The sequence below is a fragment of the Aedes aegypti genome, chromosome 3, assembly GCF_002204515.2.
Source record: "Aedes aegypti strain LVP_AGWG chromosome 3, AaegL5.0 Primary Assembly, whole genome shotgun sequence".
Taxonomy (NCBI): Eukaryota; Metazoa; Arthropoda; class Insecta; order Diptera; family Culicidae; genus Aedes; species Aedes aegypti.
Window position 1 is genome coordinate 243747285 of NC_035109.1, and position 18841 is coordinate 243766125.

Here is an 18841-nt window from a genome sequence, read left to right on the forward strand (position 1 = left end):
AATTTCAGCGTAAAATCATGCACATGCGGGGAATGCCAGATTTGTCGAAAATTTACATGTAAAATTACATCAACGTCATGAAAATTTATGTGAATTGTCGCGTAATCGATTAGCCCATGCTAGATTACACGATGAATAGCGGAAACTTACATGATGTTATTGTAATTTTACACGATGTATCGTGTAAATTTGCGATAAATCTGGCATTCCCCTCATGTGCATGATTTTACGCTGAAATATACATTGATTTTTCATTCTGTGTTCCTTTGTCAAAGTTGCCATTTTCGCATTCGTATATCGTGTGGCAGGTACGATTATACTCTCTATGCCCAGTGAAATCAAGGAAATTTCCATTACGAAAAGATCCTGGACCGATCGGGAATTGCACCCAGCCACCTTCAGCGTGGCTTTGCTTTGTAGCCGGCGGGCTGTAACCACTCGGATAAGGAAGGCCCCAACCACATACTGGTATGCGTAAGAAAAGCCATGTACAAAAATAATGTATTTCGCAGCCGGTAGGATTCGAACCTACGCTCCCAGAGGGAATCTGATTTCGAGTCAGACGCCTTAACCACTCGGCCACGACTGCTCCATAAAATATATAATCATGCACCAATTAAGAATAGTGCTTTTAAGTTCCTTTAAAATATCTCCATAAACAATCCAATGCAACTAAATTCAACTATAGTTGTAACTCTTTATTAGTTTAAATTATAGAGTAACTCTTCATTAACCCGTAGGGCTACGGGGCTGACATACAAAATTCAAATTGCTCGTATTTGGGCATAACTCCATATTTTTTAATGAAATTTTGAGGATGGCTTCACTATTAGTTGTAATTTCATAAGTGATGGGAAGGTATAGCTCCGGAGTATTGTAGACAAAGTTATTCCAGAACATCTCTGGGTCAGGTAGGGTAAAAATCACACAAACTTCCTTTTAGAACTCATTTAGAATTTGGAAACGAAATGTTTTCATTCAAAATGTGAACAGACTCATTATTTGTAATAAGTTACGAAGGCCCAGGATATTTTTAAAATTTATAATTAACCTAAAGTAAGACTAAGGCCTCCAGAACATTCTAGAATTTTGGCCATAATCAACTCAGGTTCATAAGTTATTTTTTAGCGATTGATGTCTACGTTTGTTGGCTTACGGCACTCACTGAGCCTTAACAGACGTGTCCACAAATTTTGACAAGAAATAGGATATTCGAAGTCATCCGAATCATCCTGGAATTCAGGTCCTTATGATCTACCAAATCTACTACAGTCTATAGTAACCCAATTCTCTTGAAACTTTCGCGTTCCCTAACCATAAAGCTTCATATGGTTCAAAGAGTGTACTGCTATGAATATTGATAATCTCCAGGTCTTCAGAACATACTGAAGTTGTGGGTTTCAACTTCTATACGCAACTTAACTTATTATTCAAATAAAATGTTTTTAACATATCCATACTGGATCACAAATCTCCGTTATAGATTAAAATAGTTGTTTCCAAGCTTATTGGTGGTACTTCTTCTTTCTTCTTTCTGGCGTTACGTCCCCACTGGGACAGAGCCTGCTTCTCAGCTTAGTGTTCTTATGAGCACTTCCACAGTTATTAACTGAGAGCTTACTTTGCCAATGACCATTTTTGCATGTGTATATCGTGTGGCAGGTACGAAGATACTCTATGCCCTGGGAAGTCGAGAAAATTTCCAACCCGAAAAGATCCTCGACCGGTGGGATTTGAACCCACGACCCTCAGCATGGTCTTGCTGAATAGCTGCGCGTTTACCGCTACGGCTATCTGGGCCCCCTGGGTACTATGAATTTTAAATTACTCTGATGACAATATTTACAATATCTACTGGATCTACTGGTACTGTTTCTCACTTGTTTTCGACATCTGATATCGCAATATCTCTAAGGGCATCTTCAAAGCTTTGGAAATGTGATTCGGATATTCGAATATCTATTTCTTGTCAAAATTTGTGGACACGTCTGTTAAGGCTCAGTGAGTGCCGTAAGCCAACAAACGTAGACATCAATCGCTAAAAAAATAACTTATGAACCTGTGTTGATTATGGCAAAATTCCAGAATGTTCTGGAGGCCTTAGTCTTACTTTAGGTTAATTATAAATTTTGAAAATATCCTGGGCCTTCGTAACTTATTACAAATAACGGGTCTGTTCACATTTTGAATGAAAACATTTCGTTTACAAATTATAAATGAGTTCTAAAAGGAAGTTTATGTGATTTTTACCCTACCTGACCCAGAGAAGTTCTGGAATAACTTTGTCCACAATACTCCGGAGCTATACCTTCCCATCACTTATGAAACTACAACTAATAGTGAAGCCATCCTCAAAATTTCATTAAAAAATATGGAGTTATGCCCAAATACGAGCAATTTGAATTTTGTATGTCAGCCCCGTAGCCTACGGGTTAAGGTATTCTCCGTCGTTGGGCATCGTCGTTGAAAACACCAATCAACCCAAACAGTGCTATCGACTTCCAAACTAAAGAGCACCTTCTGAGAGATAAACGGGAAGAACGGTGAGATTTCCGGGACCTAAGAAACAAACCAAAACACCCAGCCTAAAATGCACTACAGACAGACACTATTTGTATCTCCTACAGCAAGTTCTAAAATTATTCCAATGCAGTGACGTTTTTCTTCACTTAAAACCCCATTTATATCTGTTTCTTTCCGCTCAAAGTTTTGCCACGTGTTAATGCTGACCTATGATACCATTATGCCGTTTGTGTCATTCAGTCTCGGCCTAGTGCCCAGACTGACTGATGGCGGTACCCAAAACATTATAGCAGAGGGAAACTCATTTCCACCTCACCATTCCACGCTGATCCCGGTAAGAATAGTTCCATGCCATTACCCGTGCTCAGCCCCGAAAACGAGCGGAAAAATTATTTATTAACTGCAGTCATTTCATATTCTTTCATGACAGGTAAGAACTCTGCACTAGTAGGTACCTACGGGGTGGCTCCCCGTTTTGATTCGAATCCCGAAAATCCTTCCGCCATCATCAACGACCGAGCAGCGTCACGCTCTTTGCCTTAACCAGGTTCGCATTTACGGAGGGCCTTGGGGTCGGAAATTATCTAAAATTTTGAAAAAAAAACTTTAGGAATCAATTCCGACATCAAGAGAAGAAACAAATTATTGCTAACTAATTGCCCCTGGCGATGATGCCATTTTTTACATCTTCATCAAGAAACTTCCAGAGAGTAGCTTATCATTTTTGGTTGATATATTTAACATATATCGTGACATATGGACAAATAACTGACCTACTGAAGCTTCTATCTGTCGACAATCATCATGCTTTCCTCGATGAGTAAACTTTTGAAAAGGTCATTTTGAACAGAGTGGTGTTCCATATAAACGAAAAAAATCAATTTCTGCAAATAAATAGTTCGGATTCCGACAAAGACATTCTACCACTCATTTACTTTTACGTGTAACAAATTTGATCCGTTTCAACAAATCTAAAGGCTATTCTACTGGTCTTGCTCTACTAGACATAGAAAAACTATTCGACGGCGTTTGGCATGAAATCTTGATACATATTAAAATAAAAAAAAACTAAATTTTCCAACGTGCATTGTTAGAATAATTCAAAGTTATCTGTCAAATCAAAGGTTAATTATCAGAACTCCAAATCTGAAAGACTTCCTGTAGGAGCTGGTGTTTCTCAAGGGGATTTTGGGAGCAATATTATACAATATTTTCACATCTGACTTACCTGAGCTATCTCAGGAATGTCAAAATTTTTTGTTTGTGTATGACACATCGTACTTTGGCAAGATTCGTGCGTGTCATATGTAGTATTATTTTTGAACTCACTGAATGAATTATAAATAGTATCAAAACAGTTTTTTACAAAAAAAGCCCCACAAGTCTGTAGCCCCTGGACCCATACATTTTTTTAAAATCAGCCCTGGGCCGTAACGTAACCTCAGCCAGTATGCAGCGGAGAGGAGAAAAAATCTAGAATAATAGTTCATCATGCCACCTGAAACTTTACTCCCCTCGGGCACCAACCTCCGTCTGCACCAGTAGCACCCAATCTTCAGTTAGTGGCGTCTAATGGAGCGGGAAATTTTTCCCTTCCGAAAGCGGTAAGCTTGCGGTAAAATGTAGCGTGAAAATAACTATTTTCGTCGCATAAAACTAATTCTTGTTACTCGATCATAGGTTTTGTGCATGTGCCGGTTGGAAATTGTTTGCATTTTCTTTTCTTGGCTTTTCCGGTTTGGGGTGGGCTCACTTTCGGAGGTTTACAAATAAATTGCAGACACTTATTGCAGCTTATCTAAGTTTAACAGTTTTCTTGAATTTTTTTTCAAATATATCAAGATTAATAATGTAGAAAATTTTGGTCTAAAGAAAAATTGCTTGAATGTTTTATTCTACATAAATTATATTGGAAATTAACGCCTCGAAAATTTCACCTATTAACTCAGTTTAAGGATTGTTCATTATACGAAGTGGACATCTTTTTGGAATGGAAATTTAAGATCCAGCAAAATACTTTTGATTGCAGAAAAAAAAGTTTTTAGATCCCTGAGGAAAGCTGTTGACAAAACTACCGACATATAATTGATTTAGTTAACCTTCCGTCAGTCGCTCAAAAAAAAAGTTACATGAGCGGTCGCATCGTACTGAGTACACGCGGAGCAATTTTGATTGTCCATCTAAAGCTAGGCAGGATAGAATATTGAAGTCTTCGGCAAATTTCTTCAGTTCAGCGGTACCAATCGGACAGTGCATAAATGAAACTTTAAAAACATCCTCACCTTCAGTGGCCATCGGAATGTGTCCCGGGGGAACCGATGAAGTGGACATTTCGCAATGCAACATCTCGAACACAAATATCTCAGGATCTAGATTTTTTAGCAAGATGGTGTCTTCGGCAAAGTTGTTCAGTAGATCAAGGGATGGGCTGTTTGTTTCGGAATTCTGTCACCAGTTGGCGCTAGTGAGCATGTAATTTTTCAAACACGGATATCTCAGGATCCTGATTTCCTAGAAAGATGCGGTCTTCGACCAAAGTTGTTTAGCAGGCCAAGGACTATCATATTAAAGTCCATCTAACTTGAAGTTCTGCCATCAGATGGCGCTTTGTGAGCATGCAAAATTTAAATCACGGATATCTCAGGATCCCGATTTTTTAGAAATATGGTGTTTTTGGCCAAGTTGTTCGATAGTTCAAGGACTAATATGTGATGATCTATTAAATTCGGAATTTTTTCACCAGATGACGCTAGTGAGTATGACATTTTTTGAACACAGATATCTCAGGATCCCGATTACCTAGAAAGTTGACGTCTTCGGCAAAAAACCTTCCGAATCGGTTCACTGAAACCAACAGAAAACATAAGAAAATTGAGTAAACATGTGTGTTTGTCCTAAACGTAAGCGTTTGGCATTAAAATTGGGACAGGGCTTTAGGACCCTATTCTTGGCGGATTTTCCCAACTTTCTGGAAAGATACTCCAAAAATTTCTCAGAACTTTGTTTGTTATTGGAAGTAGTGAGCAAAGCAAGTTTTAAACAGCTTTTACAAAAACCATTCGTGGAAGTCTTGTGAATTTTTCATTAAGTTTTCAAGTAAATATTCGATCGATTTTTGTCGCAGTGATCTTTGGTAGATTTCTGCGAAGATTCCTCACGGATATCTGACAAAGCTTTCAAAGATTTCCTGGCGAAAGTTTTAACAATTTTTTTTGTTGATGAGCTAGAGGGATTTGCATAGTTTCTGCCGAAAAAAATTCACCATCTTAAAGTGAATCGTTGTTGTCCAAGTTTTTCTTTACTCTATTCTCAAACCGAACATAATTGTGATTTACTGCAGAGTTTCACCCTTCTGATGGTGAAAAATCAACAATGTTAAAGTGAAAGATTAAGGCTCCCAAGGGGCTTATCCCCGCATTATTTTTTGTCGGATTTTGTCAACATTGTTTATGGAGGTTCCTTGTCATACTTTTGAAAATATGCTTGTAATCAGAAATCTACAATCCTGGCAACTATTAGTAAACTCTTCCAAAGGATCATAGCAGAATTCTTACATTTGGTTGATTGCATTTGATTTCAAGAACATTCACCTTTGAGGGTTCGCGAGACGTTTATAAAGCTTCAAAGGGGGTCGCAGCACCGAAAAGGTTGAGAACCACTGATTTAGTGCGAGTGTGAATCTTCTTTGACCACTGCTTCTTGTGGAGGCCATAGTAGGCCCAACTTCCACTGATGATGTGGCTAACGTTATTATCAGTCGTCAGCAAGGATCCAAGATAGACGAACTCGTCGACTACCTCGAACGAATCCTCGTCTATCGTGACACTGCTACCTAGGCAAGCCCTGTCGCGCTCGGCCCCACCAGCCAGCTTGTACTTTGTATTGGTCGCATTCACAACCAGTCCAACTTTTACTGCCTCGCGTTTCAGACGGGTGTACAGGTCTGCCACCTTTTCAAATATTCGGCCTTCTAGCGTACACCTTCTAGCGCAATATTGAATAACAGGCACGAGAGTCCATCACCTTGTTGGAGTGTTCGCCTGATACCTTCACATAATTTTGTATATCTTTCATCGTTGATCTTATCAGTCTCGTGAGCTTCCCGGGAAGCTGTTCTCGTCTGTGATTTTCCATAGCTCTACGCGGTCGATACTATCATATGCCGCCTTGAAATCGATGAAATAGTGATGCGTTGCGACCTGGTATTCGCGACATTTTTGGAGGATTTGCCATACAGTAAAGATCCGACCCGTTGTCGATCGGCCGTCAACGAAGCCGGCTTGCTAACTTCCCACAAACTCGTTTACTACAGCTGACAAACGACGGAAGATGATCGGGGATGATTCTTTGTAGGCCGCATTAAGAATGGTGATCGCTCGGAAGTTCTCACAAACTAACTTGTCGCCTTTCTTGTAGATTATATTATTAGGTATATTACCCCTTTCTTCCACTCCTCCGGTAGCTGTTCTGTTTCCCAGATTGTGCCTATCAGCCGGTGCAGGCAAATGGCCAGACTCTCCGATACCATCCTTGCCAGCAGCTTTATTGTTCTTGACCTAGTGAATGGCATCCTTAACCTCCCTCAAAATGGCTGGTTGGTTTCCATCTTCCGCAGTTCTGACGAAGGCATTTCCTTCGTTGTCCCGTCCTTCATTGCCTGTGCTCTCAGCGCCATTCAGGTGCTCGTCGAAGTGCTGCTTCCACCTTTCGATCACCTCACGCTCGTTCGTCAAAATGCTCCCATCCTTATCCCTGCTCATTTCGGCTCGCGGCACGGTTGCGGGATGCGTTGAGCTTCTGATAGAACTTACGTGTTTCTTGAGACCGGCACAGCTGTTGAATCTCTTCACACTCCGTCTCCTCTAAGTAGCGTTTTTGTCTCCCGGAAGAGGCGGGTCTGCTGCTGCCGTTTCTGTCTATAACATTCCACATTCTGCCGAGTCCCTTGCTGCAGCAAGACCACCCGCGCAGCATTCTTCCCCTTCAGAATCTGCCTACATTCCTAGTCTAACCAATCGTTCCGTCGACTCCATCTCACATCCCCGTCGTTGCTCTCAGCTGCATCGTTGATTACTGCTTTCACTGTTCTCCAGCAGTCCTCAAGAGGGGTTTCATCCAGCTAATTCTCTTCCGGCAATGCAGCCTCGAGTTGCTGTGCGTATTCAGTTGCGACATCCGGTTGCTTCAGCCGCTCTATATCATACCGGAGCTGCCTTCGGTACCGTACGTTGTTATCGACGGAGAATTTTGAGCGCAGTTTTATAATTACCAGATAGTGGTCAGAGTCGGTATTAGCGCCACGATAGATGGTCAATGAGATCTGTCAGCCATATTCTTGGAGGCGGCCGTCGTTTAGTCGTCAGTCGTAGGCCGTTTTCTTTCGTCAGTCGGTGAGCGCTGTCCAATAGTCGGTCTGAACTTCTCATCCTGGCCGACTTTAGCGTTTAGATCTCCTATGATGATTTTGACTTCGAGGCTTGGGAAGCTGTCGTACTCACGTTCGAGCTGCACGTGAAAAGCGTCTTTATCATCATCAGTGCCTTCCAGAGTGAGGGCTAGTGTCTATGAAAACTTACCATTAACTTGGAACATGCAAAAAATCAAGTTTGTGCTAATCGGCACTCTTGGAACCACACCGCGTGATTTGACAAAACCTCATGATACTTTAATTTATATCTTTGAAACTATTAGATATAGAGAAAATATCTTTCAGTACTTTTGAAGGGAATCATTTAATAGACTACTAAGAATTTTTTGGTTGAATACAATGTTGCCAAATATTTTCATTTCAACTTTAATACTTAGTAATAATAGATTTTTGTCGAAGGAGTATTTTTTATTCCAGAAGTTTTATTCCATCGTGATTATCAGACATTTTATAATTTGAAATAATCAACTTGATTTTTGGACCAATCTTGATAAACTGCGTTTTTAAGTAACAAAAGCCAAATAGTTCATATAAAATCCCTATAAATCTTGGATTTCGATGAAGAATTCATTGCATAATGCAAATTTGGGATGAATAAGAACTAAACAAAAAATAGTAATTAAAAAAAGATAAGCAACAGTGTTGCCTGATCATCTTTTTTTACAATTGTTTTATTAATATTTAAGTTTGTCAGTCCAGTCGATATATCAATAGACAAAAACTCTACTCGTACCAAACATGAGATGGCAGTGTTGCCAGATCTGCTAATTCTTAAAACTCTATAAAAAGAAAATCGGGTGCAAAATCGGGTGTGTAATTTACACACATGCAGAAAAATCAATGGGCTAATTTCTTTTAAATCTCTCAAACTTCATGACGCACAGAGATGCTTAGTATTGCAAAACTTCCTAAAGTGGCATATGCTTTGCAAAATAAAATCATACCAGGAAGTGATTTTTTAGCATGTGTCAAAACTAGACATCCGTCAATTTTGACAGTTATAAAATCAATTTTGTGATAGCCGATCTTATCGTGTGTTAAACAGGCGTCCTATCTCTTTGCTCCATAATTCATTTATATACTCAAAAAATGATATTTTTTTCATTACATTTTCCACAAAGATGCAACTGCAACTTTCTTTACTTGATACATTGCAATATATTTTGAAATTACAATAGATTGGAATTTTATTCCTAGCTCTTTTGATTATATAATTTTTTCAACCATTTAACTCAAAAAGGTGATGTGGCAACACTGTGATTGTATTCGCCTATTATTTGTTTTAGTCCTTAATAAGCCCAGAATACCTCAATTTTGCATTGAGCAATAACTTTTACGTCTTAATCCAAAATTGGTTGGGTTTTTATTTGGAAAAAATGTACTTTTCTGCTTATCAACACAATGTCTTAAGATAAACTTAAAGTATTTCGGAGAGTTGAGCATTTTTGACTGTAACATGTCTGATAAACACGATGGAGTCAAAATTTTTAAAAATAAAAAAATCTCATTCTTTGAAAAATCTATTTGAATTTTAAAAATTGTAAATAAGTATACGTGGCAACACTGTCAAATAACAATAAGAAATAATTGAAGGACAAATTAACAAAACTGAATTGATTTTGAAACAAAGTGCAGCTCAAAAATATTCGGTGAAACTTAACCTTAGTGAAACTCATCGGTTGATCGAGATAAAATATTATATTATCATTATTCAAACAAGAGGATCACTTTAAGGCTTCAACTTTTTGCTCAGTTGCCATCGATTTTAGTGAGATCAAACACGTTGCCAGTTCTTGGGATTTTCTATTCGCCAAACTGTGAATAGAGTGACTGTAACTTATACGTTTTTTAACGGAAGAGACTATTGCAAGAGAAGCTTTGACTTAGACTGCCTAGGGTTACGTAACGCATCAGGGGGAGGGAGGGAGTCTTCCGTAGTGTTACGGTTCATACAAAAATTTAAAAGTTTTCATATAAAAGCTGTTACATGGGAGAGGGAGGAAGTCTAAAATTGGCATATTTTGCGTTACGTAATGTTTGAATCATTTCCCGTAACGCGGGTAGTTCACCTTTTCGAGGTGCGTTACGAGTTAAGATCTGCCATATTATACTCTTGTTGTATCTGTTCTTGTCAATACTTATAAGTTATGGTCAGAAGAGTATAAGAGAGTAACAAGCCACTAAGACCCGCCTATTTGTCCTAGACGATGAGGAGGTCGAAGTGGAAAAATTGCTCAATCAGCATCTGAAGCTGGTTTCAATTCATAAGACAAGTTCTTTCCGAGTTCAAATGCTTATCCTTGGAAATCTACGAAGTAAACGATTCCGAATCAGTGGAGTAGCAGACCTCCTACATTCCAAAATAAGCTGCTTGTTTCGTTTCAAGAAATCTAAATATCTAATGCGATGAAACCTGTTCACAGTTACAAAAAAACGACTTTGACTCTTATTAGTAGAACCAATAATTTGACACGCTACACGGGATACCGTGTTATTTTCCCTATCTTTTGTCTCACTCTAACAATTATCATCAAAAGTTTTAGTGAACCGATGAAGCTCATAGTTTAATGGGTTGTACACTAAATATGGTGGTAGGTTATTTGGCATAAAGTCGTTTGGCATAATGATCATTTGGCATAATGAGTCTGAAATCAAGTATTTCTTAAGATGACAGTCGTTTTTACGTTTCTATTTAATCTTTACAACTATTACGGTTGTTAAGAAAATTTTCGTTTTGCGGTAGCCGCCGAGTTCTTTATTTAAATAAATTACACCTTGTTTAATACATGGGCTGTTCTTTGGAGCTATATTTTATTTTTTTTTTGTTTTCCACTGACAAAAGGGTGGCAATTGATAATATTGATCTTCTCATGTTATCAGCGAAAAGAAAAATTCATTACTGCAATTACTTCGATGGGTTATGCTACTTTTCTCAGAACGCTAGTTCCCCGAATATCCCGCTGCCCCAAATAACCCACTTCTTCGAAAAGTTTGTGGCACTCGTAATTGTCGTAACTTCATCCATTTCAGGGTGGAGAACGAACTGGCCATCTGATATGCACCCTTCTTTATTTAAATGGCGGTTCTTTCGGAATTTACCGTCCTCAGCATTTTTGCCAACATGTGTATTGCCGAGAATGACAGAATACCTCCTTCTTTTGATTGCTTCTCATGCTTTCTCGTTCACCATCCAGCTACTGGAGACTATTATAGCACCTATTTAAACTGCATCAGTTATCGGGGAAACGGGTCATTCGGGGAACTGGCTTTCGAGGAATCGACATTCGGGTAAAAGTAGCACAATCACTTCGTTGATTCTGAACGCAATTTTTGATGTCTTTTCGATTTATTATGCCGCAATAATTTTTGGCGTTCAATCTTCTATTTGTTTGATCATAAATTTTCCTTGTTTTGAAAATAGGCTGTTATTAGGTATATTATTATATTTATATTTTTAGTTAAGCTAAATGTTAACCATTTTTATTTTTTACTATTTTATCAATTGTTGCAAGACGTGCTGTTAAAATGATAATTACTTTAGAACATGCCAATATTCAACATATTTATTTGCAAACACAAGGTCTCCTTTCGAGATATGCTGGAAAAATATTGTATCAATCACAAATTTCACTTCTTTCGATAATATACAGTATTTTTGATGTACACTTTCAAAATTAAAATTTTTATTGAATCGTTCAAAAGTTTTGCCACACAAAAATGTGTTCATTTTGTTATGTTGTGAGAAGATATTTTGAGTTTTTTAAACGAAAAATAATCTGCCCTCGTATATAGGCTATTTTTGCATTATGCTGCAATAATATATCTTCGGATAAGAGCTTTTAATATTTTGCAAATAAATTTTACCTTCTTTTCCTAAGTAATTTTCTTCAAGTGTTATGTCAAAACTGGGACAGAGCTTAATCTGCAACGAAATATTCTATGAGCGTTTCTTTTATTAATAATAACTTTCTTTGCCAATTTACTATTTTCAAATATGTACATCGCACCAAGCACAACGATACTCTATGTTCTGGGATGTGGAGAAAATTATGATTCCGAAAAGATCTTCAACTAGACCCGTCACGAGTTTTATTTAGTTATGCTCTCTAATGTCACAACAATTTTGACATTCATAGCTTGGAAAATCTCTGAACGAACACCACGCTTGTTGAGAACCTACCAAAAATGTTTGCTATGGGCTCGGTGGTGTTTATCTCAGTAAAAGATTTGAAAATGCCAATATTAATTCAATCATTTTGCCAAACGGCCATTATGCCAAACGACCATTATGCCAAATGGCCATTATATCAAACGACCATTATGCTAAACGACATTATGCCAATCTGGATACAATCACAAAATATATAGAATATAGTGATGAAGTTTTCGCATCGATATATGGAGTAGTACTTGAGATTTGTTACTTTATATGGATAGGGTGATTATATTGACGTCCTTAAGAAATCATAGCAGTGCAATGACTGAAACATTGTTCTACTAGTCGATAAAAAGGAATTGTAGCTTGATGTATTGTACTCAGTCTGACCATTCATTTACTCGTACAGCCTTATAAACCTCTCGGCCCAACAACCCTAAAAGCTGTGAGGCCAATATACGTAATGCTACAGCAATTTTATCCAATAGACGATGCCGTGACTTAACCTCCCCAACAAAACAAAAACATTCCTAAAAACTTTTGTTTTGGTCTAATGCCTTTAGACGAAAATGTTTGATATCTGGCGATCTTAAAGTTCTTTCAGTCTAATGACCCTTTAGAGCTAACGACATTCTTAGACATCGCCTATTCGGCTACAAAGCAATTGATTGAGCTAACGGTATTCTGCTTTATAACATTTGCCCTTACAGATTGTTCCTATTGTGATTCTTCGATGTTATAAAATTTAAGCAAATTTCAAAGTTAAAAACTTTTCATGAAATTGAACACCTCTGCAGAGGGTTGCTCATGATGATTGCAATTATGGTTGTTGTTTTCCGGCTAGGTATATTTCTATTTTTCTGTTCCTGAAATTGAAGACCAAAAATCCAGTCAAAATTGAAATGTGCAGCAAATCACGACCATTACCGACACTGCGCTGCCGCTTTACTGCACGAAAGTGCTTGGCATTAAACATGAATGCAATCATAAATTTCGGTGTCTCACTCCAACGCTTTGATTCCCTTTTTTTATTTTCGGTGTTTTTTTTTCGCCGGGCCAAGCAGGGTGTGGGCAACTGTTTGTCCTCCTTCTTCTTGCGGCAAAATATTCAACCGGTGGTGTTTGAGTAGTAGAAAGCTAAATGCTGTGTGCGGAGGATAGTCAGATTTTTTTTCTTTTACTTGCTGGAGTGACGAGTTATTACTGGGACGTGATTTTTATTCTAGATAATAAATTTGTGGCAATCTGTGTCTTCGTTGCTGGAGGCATTCCCAGAGCAAGTATATCCTCTTATCTGCATATGGTTCCAAAGAGCTGACGACAGTTTGGGGACCTTTTAGGAGCCATTGAAACCACACCTACCGCAGTATGATAAAGGAACTCCTGAGTAACATTTTTGAGTTGAAAAATTGAAGATGAAACTCGGAGAAATAATTAAACAGTAACTTTTCGATATTGATAAAATTACTAAGACAACATTAGGATAAACTTCATCATAGGTCTACATCATGACATCAAGATTTAGAACATTAATAATCAACTTAATAGTATAAATGTACATTGCTTTGAAACAAATAGCTGATTTCCATTTGCCACTATAGTGTGTATGTCTGACGAAAAACCTATGTTTAAGTCCTCCTTCAAACAAAACAAAAAAACTAGAGCTACAATAGAAACATGTGTTCCTTTAGTTGCACAAGCGATAATAAATAAACCAAGATAAAACAAAAACTTTCAGTTGACGTAACTATAATGCTATTTGGTTCATTTTTCGATTTTATACGAATATTTCTCGATTACTTTTTCAAATCGACGTAAGTAACTTTCATACGGTTTTGAGAAAATTAATTCAGAAGAACCATAACCTGTCTTCTAAAACTGTTTTAAAATGAATCACCTTTTTAACATTTTTTTGCAGTGTACACCACTTAAATTTTGCATACAATCAGCTCGCGTTCAAAAACTACGTAGTTTCTATTATTTCCCAAAAAAATAATTATACAAAATGATAAGCCGTTTCATCAAGTTACTTTCGACGTTTTTCTATCAGTGTAAAATCGGCTCAAGTAGTGTTTTGTTTTGATTCGTGGTTAAGTCACTTTGTCTCTCCATACAGCGGGGCGGCGAAAGTAGTGGTTAGGTTGCGAAAATTGAAAATCTTACTTTCGTCGTTTTGTAAATCCGGAAATTAAACGTTCTAAAAGTGAAAAGTTGAGTTGGTACAGAGCGGTACGTGTAGAATTCCGCCTGCTTAACACGTAGGATCGGTAAAGTAAGTTTGTATACTTTTTTGACTTGAGTCTGTATGAATAAGTTTTCGAGATTTGTTCTAAGCTTTGCGGCTACTTGGTTTCCATATAATATTTTTCCACCCGTAACTACAAACGTTAGATTATGTTCACTCAAACATTTAATTACAAAGTCCCGCGATTCATGCCAAATGAAGCGTGAAAACCAACTCAACTAAACTAGAAAATATCATCGAAAAGTCATCCATTCAGGTTCTATCTGCATGAAACCTGCCCCGTCAGAATCACCCATTCAGTGTTCTATTTTTATGACTTCAAAAGTGTCACCAAGTTGAGCTCGTTGTTTACTTGCTCGATTCTTCCGTTCCCTGCCCTATTCATTGATTTTATTTTCAATTTAGTCCATAAAAACAACTATGAAGTGGACAAAACGACGAAAAAAAGAGAAGTTAGATGTCCTGCCCGAGAGCACAAACCAGTGAACAATGAACAACAAAGGAACGGTCTCTCAGCGTGTTAGAAAAAAAAACTCGATGTCAAACGGGAATGAACAGCCAACCGAAATGGCCACAGGACGGTGGTGCCGCCAGAAAGCCTAGCCAAATTGAACCTCTCGCGAACCATCCTTCATCACGGCAATGATGTTCGCAGATTGGAAACTTGGTCACTCCCTTTGAGGCATAGAGCGCAGAGGCCTTCCACTACACTATAAGGACTTATCAGCCAATATAAATCGGTCAACTCGCGTGCAACTGACCGTGTGATAGTTGGGTTCGTTCCTTTAATCACATTTTATGATTGATGTAGGTTTTCACAGTAGAGCTTCCTATGTGATGAAGCAGTGAATTTGATTGGATGGAAACTAAACCAGCAAACAGATTAACTTGCACTTTGCACTCCTTGTTTAATTCTTGTTACGAAGATTGAACATTTGTTTTGATTTTGAAGAATGCATATCTTAAGTCAAATCCATGTGTTTCTTTTTAATTTCTGGAGAGTGTTTTTTTAATATACACAATATACAAAAAGGGTGACAAGTTAGAATTTGAGAACGATCGAGCGATCACCATTCTTAACGCAGCCTATAAAGTGCTTTCCCAGATCATCTTCCGTCGTCTATCGCCACTGGCAAACAAACTTGTGGGAAGTTATTAAGCCGGTTTTGTGGACGGGCGATCGACGACAGATCAATTTTTTATGTTGCGGCAGATCCTCCAAAAGTGTCGCAAATATCAAGTCCCTATGCTCCACCTATTCATCGATTTCAAAGCGGCCTATAATACCATCGACCGCGAAGAGCTATGGAAGATTATGGACGAGAATGGTTTTCCCGGGAAACTAACTAGACTGACCAAGGCAACGATGGATAGTGTACGTTAAGATATCGGGTGCATTATTGGACCCGTTTGAAACACGCAAAGGACTTCGACAAGGCGATGGTCTTTCCTACCTTCTGTTCAATAATGCGCTAGAAGGTGTTATGAAACGGGCAGGCTCTAACATGCGGGGCATGATCTTCAATAAATCCAGCCAGTTCATCTGCTTTGCTGACGACGTGGACATTGTCGGAAGAACGTTCTAGGTGGTTTTTGAACAGTATACCAGGCTGAAACGTGAAGCAGATCGGGTTGGATTGAAGCTAAATATGTCTAAAACGAATTATCTGCTGGCTGGAGGAACCGAGCGCGATAGAGCTCGAATTGGCAGACGCGTGTTGATCGACGGGGATGAGTTCGAGGTGGTGGACGAATTTGTCTACCTCGGATCATTGATAACGTCGGATAACAACAGCAGCAGAGAAATCCGAAGACATATCATTGCCGGAAGTCGCGCTTTCTACGGACTCCACAAGACCTTGCGGTCTGGTAAACTTCACTTCCGTACTAAGTGTACCATATACAAGACGCTGATAAGGCCGGTAGTCCTCTACTGGTTCGTGGCCGCATCTCTCCATCCTCGGTTCTGCCCCACGCTTGCCAAATCGATGCGCACTTGATCCGCCCACCTAGCTCCCAACCAGATTCGAAGCGAATACCATCTATGCAGAGTTGCTGTCCGGCATTCTTGCAACATGCCCTGCCCATCGTATCCTTCCAGCTTTGGCCGCCTTCTGGATACTGGGTTCACCGTAGAGTTGAGCGAGCTCGTGGTTCATCCTTCACCGCCACACACTGTTTTCTTGAACACCGCTTGAAGGAACTCTTCGAGCATCATCCACGTTTCATGCCCGTAGAGGACTACCGGCCTTCCATGATGCGCCTCCGTATTTCACGGCTAACGCTATTGTCAGCCGTCTGCAAGGATCCAAGGTAGACGAACTCGTCGACCACCTTGAACGTATCTCCGTCTATCGTAACACTGCTACCAAGGCGAGCCCTGTCGCACTCGGCTCTACCAGCTAGCATGTACTTTGTCTTAGTCGCATTCACCTCCAGTACAACTTTTGCTGCCTTGCGTTTCAGGCGGGTGTACAGGTCTGCCACCTTTTCAAATGTTCGGCCAACAATGTCCATATCATCCGTGAAGCAAACAAATTGACTGGATCACGTAAAAGTCGTACCCCGGCTGTTAAGCTCGCCTCTCCGCATCAGTGTTGATAGACTCACACTCAAATCCCAATCAATATGCTCTCCCGTGAGAGCAAACTCATTAGAGATCTGCTTCGTAAATCTCACGCTTGAGATTTTTATGCAAAATAACTCAATCAACTCAAACTGTAAAAAAATGATTCAGTCGCAAAACATGTCAAACATTCGTGAAACCCGAATATTGTTGTTTGCGTTAGAAAGGATTACTACAAGTTTACCAGACTAATAAGAAATTATTGCCGTGTGTGAGAAAACTTTAAAAATACGAGACAATTAGTCAAAAAGGTGAGCCAACTAATCCATGATTTTTTGACTGCTGAGTTGCGTGATTAACAACTCACGCATGAAAAATCTCAAGCGTGAGTTATGAGAAATTATATATTGAACAACATGCACGAAAGTCCCCGGCGGGATCCAAATGAACTTGAGTGTTTGCCTGAAACCTTCACACAATTTTGCACACCTTCCAGCGTCGCTCTTATCAGTCTCCTGGGAAAGCTATTCCCGTCCATGATTTTGCATAGCTCTACGCGGTCGATACTATTGTATGCCACCTTGAAATTGATAAAAAGCTGATGCGTTAAGACCTGGTATTTTTGGAGGATTTGCCGTACAGTAAAGATCTGGTCCGTTGTCGATCGGCCGTCAACGAAGACGGCTTGATAACTTCCCACGAACTCGTTTACTACAGGTGACAGACGACGAAAGATGACATGGGATAACACTTTGTAGGCCGCATTTAGAATGGTGATCGCTCGAAAGTTTTCACTATCTAACTTGTCACCTTTCTTGTAGATGGGGCATATTGCCCCTTTCTTTCACTCTTACAGTAGTTGTTTTGTTTTCCAGATTATGCCTATCAGCCAGTGCAGACAAATGACCAGCCTGTACGGACCCCTTTTTAAGAGTTTAACTCCGATACCATCCTTACCAGCAGCTTTATTGTTCTTGAGCTGATGAATGTCATCCTTTACGGCTCCCTCAGAGTGGGGTCTGGTTGGTTTTCATCGTCCGTAGTACTGACGAAGGCATTTCCTCCGTTGTCCCAACCTTCATTGCCTGTACTCTCAGCACCATTCAAGTGTTCGTCGAAGTGATACTTCCACCTTTCAATCACCTCACGCTCGTCCATCAAATGAAAGTTCATCGTTAATGACGGAGAGTTTTGGCCACAGTTTAACAATCACCAGATAGTGGTCAGAGTCGATGTTAGCGCCACGATAGGTCCTGACGTCGATAATGGCGGAGAAGTGCCGTCCATCAATCAGAACGTGGTCTATTTGTGAGTCTGTCTGCTGTGGGGATCTTCAGGTGTATCGGTATGGAAGGCTGTGATACGAATGGCCATGTTCTTGGAGGCGGCGAAATCAACTAGCCGTAAGCCGTTTTTTATGACGTTTTTTATGACGTCGTGGCTTGGGCAGCTGCCGTACTCGCGTTCAAGCTGCGCGTAAAAAGCGTCTTTATCATCATCAGTGCTTCCGGAGTGAGGACTGTGCGTGCAAGTTTATCATGCTGAAGTTGAGGAACCGGCCTTTGAGCCTCAACTTGCACATTCTCTCATTGATCGGCCACCACCCGATCACGCGCCTCTGCATATCACCCATCACTATAAAAGCTGTTCCCAGCTCGTATGTGTTGCCGCAGCTCTGATAGATGGTATGGTTAAAACTTTATGTGTATTATAAACTAATAAAAGTTCATGCTACTTTCGATGCTTAAAAGTATTTTTTTATGGTTTAGAAAATTGTTGTATTTTGACACATAAGAGAAATGAATAATTTTGTATGGAGGCATGTTGAAAAAATAAATTTAATATAGATTTAATCGTGCAATTTTAAACAAATTACTTCTAAAAAGTTAAAGTCCTATTTTGAATTCTTGGTGGATTAGATCG

General features: G+C 39.3%; 1 non-coding gene across 1 annotated transcript; it reads right to left on the reverse strand.

Annotated features, from left to right (window-relative positions):
• Window positions 1-507: 507 nt before the first annotated feature.
• On the reverse strand, window positions 508-589 carry Trnas-cga. The gene has a single exon. It is a non-coding gene; the product is annotated as a tRNA-Ser (tRNA).
• Window positions 590-18841: the final 18252 nt, after the last annotated feature.